The sequence below is a fragment of the Arachis ipaensis genome, chromosome B09 (assembly GCF_000816755.2).
Source record: "Arachis ipaensis cultivar K30076 chromosome B09, Araip1.1, whole genome shotgun sequence".
NCBI lineage: Eukaryota > Viridiplantae > Streptophyta > Magnoliopsida > Fabales > Fabaceae > Arachis > Arachis ipaensis.
In genome coordinates, this window is record NC_029793.2 from 3,042,705 (window position 1) to 3,049,005 (window position 6,301).

Genomic DNA, 6,301 nt, shown 5'->3' on the forward strand with positions numbered 1-6,301 from the left:
CAACTTGATTAATCATAATTTTTTGTACAAGATGAGAAGATTTCAATTTGCTAAACATATAACTTGACATGTTTAGAAGAACAAGTTGTAATAATAAGGACAAAGAAGATTTTCTAATGGAAAAATCTTGAAACATTATAGAGGTGAAACTTAGCTTTCGTATCACTTGAAAAATATAAACTTAGACAGACAAGTCAATCCTATTTTTAAGTCAAAGCACATACAGGCTTGTCCTAGAAGAATGAACAGCTAAAATTAGATATAAGATACGTGAGCAAAATCTACATAAATAAAATCATGATATAAATATGAGTAAAATTATCATACTACATCTTCTGTGATCTTTAAATTTGCAACAATAAGAAATTCTAAATCCATGAGCAAAATCAAAAGCAATTCTTTTTACTTATCAAATTGTGCAAAATAAGATTAGAAAATTAACAAAACTATTAAACCAGGACATTCTTATTTAATTATCGATTCAGCATTCACAACACAGAGATAGTATAGTTCAAATATAATCTTCTAACAGTGCACTTACTGTTCATATAAAATTCTGATTTGAGTTTTTTGATTCTCATTAAAAGCATGGACTCTTTTTCTTTATTGGCTGTAAAATATAGTTAAACACAAATTCAGCATAAAAAAGTTGAAAAATAAAAATATTTCTTAAACTAAGAATAAATGAAAAAATTATTTTTCCATATCCAACTGATATGAATTATTTCAAGAGAAAAATCTAAGACAGAAGTTGAAAAATACACTCATTTTGCAGATACCAGAAACATCATTTATGCAAATCTGTACGTTCTCTATTTCGCGGGCGATACAGCTGAATTGAGCTTCCATTTCGCGTATGACGCAGCTGAGTTGGTCCTGACACTTTTACCTCCATTTCGCGGGCGCCTAGGCTGAATTGAAGGTGAATTTTATTTCACAGCCGGTACCATTGAGATAGTCATCCATATTTCTGTCTTCCTTTTCAACCCGTACGTATTTCTATCTTCAATGCATCATCCTTACCAGCTTTTTCAGGTGAGCCTGATTAAGTTATCACAGATGATAAGAATAAAGCAAGAAATACTTAAACGGAAAAAAATGACAACATAAAAAAAATGTAACTACCGAACATGACAAAAAGTCACCAACAAAGAGCACTTCTTGTATAAGAGTTCTAAAATACCAAACACAGCAACAAACAAAATTAACACGCCACAATATACCAGTGAAATCTTTTACGGACTGAGCTTGCACCTGAGCTGCATGGGGTTGAAATGCTTGGGCAGCGACTATTGCCTGTGCAGCAGTCATTGCAACAGCAGACGGAGCCATAGGAGCTTAGCTAAGTGTTTCCATTGAGGTCGTTGCAGCTAATACAATCATTAGCAAATTATGAGGTGGGTGGTATTGATTCGACTTACAATCGACTTTTATACATCGCCCATTAAGATAATCATGGCACCCCTCCTTCCAGGCAAAATAGCAATCCCAATCCCAGAAGCTCCAGTAACAATCTCTCAAATTGATGCTTAAATTTTTCATTTTATCAAAATTAACAACTAATATAAAATCACAGAAATCAAACCAAATTACATTAATTACAAAAATCACAACAATGCTATAATAATTAAAATCAAAGAAATCACAGAAAATGTTACGGGAAGGGAGAGATTGACGACGGTGATAAAAACGAGGAAGACAGCGAGGCTCTCTGGAACGAAGAAGAGGGCGACGCTCTCTGGAACGAGGAAGAGGGCGACGCTCTCTAACGCAACGACGTTCTACTCGGTAAAATTAAACAATTTAATTAATCTAAAAAAGTAATTTTTATCTAACATATAAAAAAAAAGGGTATTTAAGTCTTTTAAAATATTAAATAAAAAATATTTTTATTTTTATTAAATTATAAGGGTATTTTAGTAAAATTAATGATATGATATATATTTTTTTAAAAAAATTGATGCTGACGTAAAAAATAAATTTCACATGACTTGTTGTTATTTGTCTATATTTTTTACGTATCGGTACGTATGAATTTATCATCGTACCGAAGTAAACACCAAAATTTTAGTGTGCTTAGTAAATCTCTTAAGTAAAAATACAACTACTAAAAAATAAAAAAGACATTTCTCAAAAGGTTACCATTTTTATTTTTTTTTAAATAATTTTTTAAAAAAATATTTAATATAATAAAAAAAATAAATTATTATACTCAAATATAATTGATAAATAAAAAATAATTTTAAATTATTTTTTAAATGAATTAAAGAGCCTTAATTTTAAGTATTAAATTACAAAGAGTAAATGGTCAAATTAATTCCTGAAAGATTAATCATTTTTTAAATTAGTTCTTGAAATATTTTTTTAATCAAATTCATCTTTTAAAGATTTTAAATTAATCATGTTAGTCCTTTTGTCACTTTCACTATTAACAATGTCAAAGTTTATTGATATAGTACATTATGTAACATCACAACACATACCTAATAATCCTTATTGACTATTAACATAATTAATTTATAAAATTAAATCAAAACAATAAACTTCAAATTAAAAAATTTCAATACCTCAAATTCTTCTCTCAATTAGTTTTTCTCTCAATTAGGTTTTAATTTAATCTAATTTCATAAATTTAGGTTTTAATTTAATCTAATTTCATAAATTTATTATATTAATAGTTAATTCAAACTCCTAAAAATATATATATTATGATATCACTCAGAAGTCGCGTTAATAAATTTTGATACCATCACCCATCTTTAATCTTTTTCCTTCTCTCTTTCTTTCTTTCTTTCTTTCTTTCTATTAGTCTTCATTCTTTTCCTTTTTATTTTTTGCCTGCTTTCATTTTAAATATAATCATTAGTTATATAATTTTACCATATTTCACTTTCACTTCTATACCTTCAGTCTTATTAACATTGAAATGCATGTAATGCTTTTATTGTTGTTGAATCATATTTATTTTCAAAACATTTAAGAAGAATTTGTAATTGATGAGAAATAATAGGAGTCGTTTATGGTATTATTTCAGATGAATTAATAATAACAATAATAATTTAGTCCTTTAAAATATTTAATTTAATCCTTTTTATATTACAAAATTAATTTTTTGCTCCTCCCAAAATTTAGTCTAATTCCGCCACACACAGATCCAATCCCTCAAGAAGGCCATCGAAGCAATGAAATCAACACAACAACCAAAACCATCAGAGCTCAGCCAGCTAAGCGTGGTGGACAAATCAGGTGAAGAAAAAATTCCAGAAAATAAAACAATTGCTGAAATTATCAAAAAATCCACCCAAGATAAAAAATATTATGTAATTTATAATGGACCCATGAAAGGAGTATATGATGCCTGGGAAAAAGCAGCACCATTTACACATCAATCAAGGATAATTTATAAAGGAGGGTTTTTAACACTGGAAGCCTGAAATAAAAGAATTAACAAAAAAGGTCGAAAAATTAAATGAAACCCTAAACACTAAATTATGACAATAAATAAAGAAGAAATATATGTAACTTATCAAGACAAGAAACAAGAGCTCTTTGAAAGAGAAAATTGTTTGAATTATTTACAGTTTTCTGAAATAAATCAAAGAGCATTTGAAGCTCTAAAAATAATCTATGACAAGTTAAGAAAAGAAGTTAAAGAGTTAGAAAAATTAATAGAATCTCTAGAAAATAGTAATGAATCAATGATAGAGTTTGCAGAAATTTTAAAATAAATAATGAAGCATAAAAAGATTGAAAAACCAGAAAATAAAATAAAAAAAAGGGCGGAAAAATTAAAAAGTAAAATAAAAGAGTATAAAAGGGAATTAAATAACCTTCAGACCGAAATTGATGACCTTATAATAAAAAGGATAGAAATAAGAATAAATATAAACAAGTTGAAATTAAATTTAAAAAATTTATAAATGCTTGGAAAACCATATTATGACTTAAAAGAATTAAAACTGTTGAAAGAAAAAATAGAGAATGAAGTCGAAAAATTAAGAAGGTATTTAGAAACAACAGAAAGTGTAGAAATAAAAGAAGTTTTTGAGGATTTGAGAAATTATATTAAAGAAAAAGACAAACAGATAAAGAATTTTATATACAATAATCCATGCAAAAAAGAATATTATAAACTAAAACAAGATTAAAAACTATAAAAATGAAATCACAATATACATCAAGGACTAGTAAAAAATTGGATAGAAATGGTAAAATGTGGTATCAGAGCCAAGTTAACGATTAAGGGTAACACTTTTTCTTTAAGTAACACTTTTAGTGACACGCTTTTCAGCCACAAAAAGACAAAAATCTGTACACCCACATCTGTACACTATAAGGCCCCATTATATTATTACTATATTTTCTCCCCAAGGCACCAATATCGGCAAAAACAAGTGAGTCCCTGGCACTCTGACGATACATCTACTATTCCAGGTTCAGAAACTGCTTTGTCCTTCACACAAGTCACGTGGCAAGTTTCACGTCCGCAATCACCGATCGCGTAGTGCCAAGACTTACGCCGACATTCAAAGACTCTTTGACCCACACCCACTTCACTTCTCATCACTGACACATATATACAACACCGCAAACACAATTCATCAATTAGTCTCTTATAAATAACACATTTTCATGTAAATGTTACATGAAAATGTTACAATTTTTTCTTTAATAAAAATAATAAAACTAGGAATGAACGAAGATATTAGATATGTATGTGAACAAACCTGAAACCAAAAGAAAAAGTGAAAAAAACTTTGCCATGCTTAATTTTGCCATTATTTATAATCAAACGATTGGTGGCCTGTTCTCAATATAACAATGCTTAATCTATCTACTAATCTCGATGCGTTTTTGTGTATGTAACAACTAGAGATTTGGGATGTATATATAAGCAAAATTTCATTTCATCACATAAAAAAATTATTGTAAAATTAATTGATATATATTTTCATTGGGCACATACAATAATAATTTAGATGGAGTAACACGATGAGAAGACATATAACTAAACTTAAATAATCACGAGTTAAAGTTATTTGAGATTACCAGTAATGTGGGATTGATCCTGGTGAAAAGTGATTTGATATTCTACTTACCGTAATTACCACTAGCTACCTTGATTCTGTTACATTTTTTTTATCTAAAAAGGTGAATAGTTAAGTTTAATAATAGCATGTCTATAACAATTAAAATAATAAAATTTGGTGTGTTAATTAATGAAAGTACTTATCTCTTGCTACTCATGAAAAGTTATTGCTGATGATGATTTTCTTATTGGACCGCAATTATATTGTTTAATTAAAAGAATATTTATATATACTTAATTTAATTTGATAAAACTGAGTTTTTATTATTTTATTATATTTTTTTATTCAATTTTTTTTACGGTATCTTCTAATTGACAGATCAAGAATTAATTCGTCGAAAATCGAAATTCGAAGCTCTATTTAAAAGTTTGTGATTGATATAAACTCAATACTAATTCTAACATTACTCTCTTCTTCAAAACAATCTTGTCTTTAAGATTGTAAAAAAATAAATATAAATCCTAATTAAAATTGTAACTGTGAAATGTGAATTACAATTAATAAAAAAATTAATCCTAAGATAACAATTTCTATACTACTGTTCAAAATATTATTTATTTTTTGATCCCATTGTTTTAAAAAAAATTATAGTACTATGTAAATAATATGCGGAAGATTCATCCTAAAAACATCTTTAATGGAGAATATTTTTAAGAAATGAATTGAATTACTCAAATGACATAGTCTCTTCATATTCATCTAAGATATTGCAGGTTCGAATCTCCATATCTTTGGTAAAAAAAAAAAGAAATGAATTGAATTAGAATTAAAATGTGCATTGAAATTGATTGATGAAATAAAACCGGTATCATATTAATAGATAACTAATAAAATTTTATCACTCGTATAATTATGTTGATGAAATAATTAAAAATAATATAAAATTCTAACTAAATTAAAACTAAATATTGAAAAAGCAAAATTTACTTTTAATTTAATAAAAAAAATTATTTATTTTTGTGATAAAAAAATCTAAAATTTATTTGTCTATTTTGCATAATATAACGAAGAATGATTTAAATCTTTAATCTTAACTTTTCGATAGCCAAATATACAATACATTTCATTATTCACTCGTTATTATTATTAAAAAATATTAAAAAATTATCAGAATTTATTTTTTTGTTATCAATTAATTATTAATATTTAAAAATATTAATTCAAAATATATTATTAAATTACTAAAAAAAAATTAAATTGACAACTAAATA

At 26.5% G+C, this 6,301-nt stretch overlaps 1 long non-coding RNA gene across 1 annotated transcript; it reads right to left on the bottom strand.

Annotated features, from left to right (window-relative positions):
- LOC107617047 lies at window positions 4,174-5,259 on the bottom strand. The gene is made up of 2 exons (XR_001614771.2): window positions 5,050-5,259; window positions 4,174-4,566 (listed from the first exon to the last, which is right to left on the bottom strand). It is a non-coding gene; the product is annotated as an uncharacterized LOC107617047 (long non-coding RNA).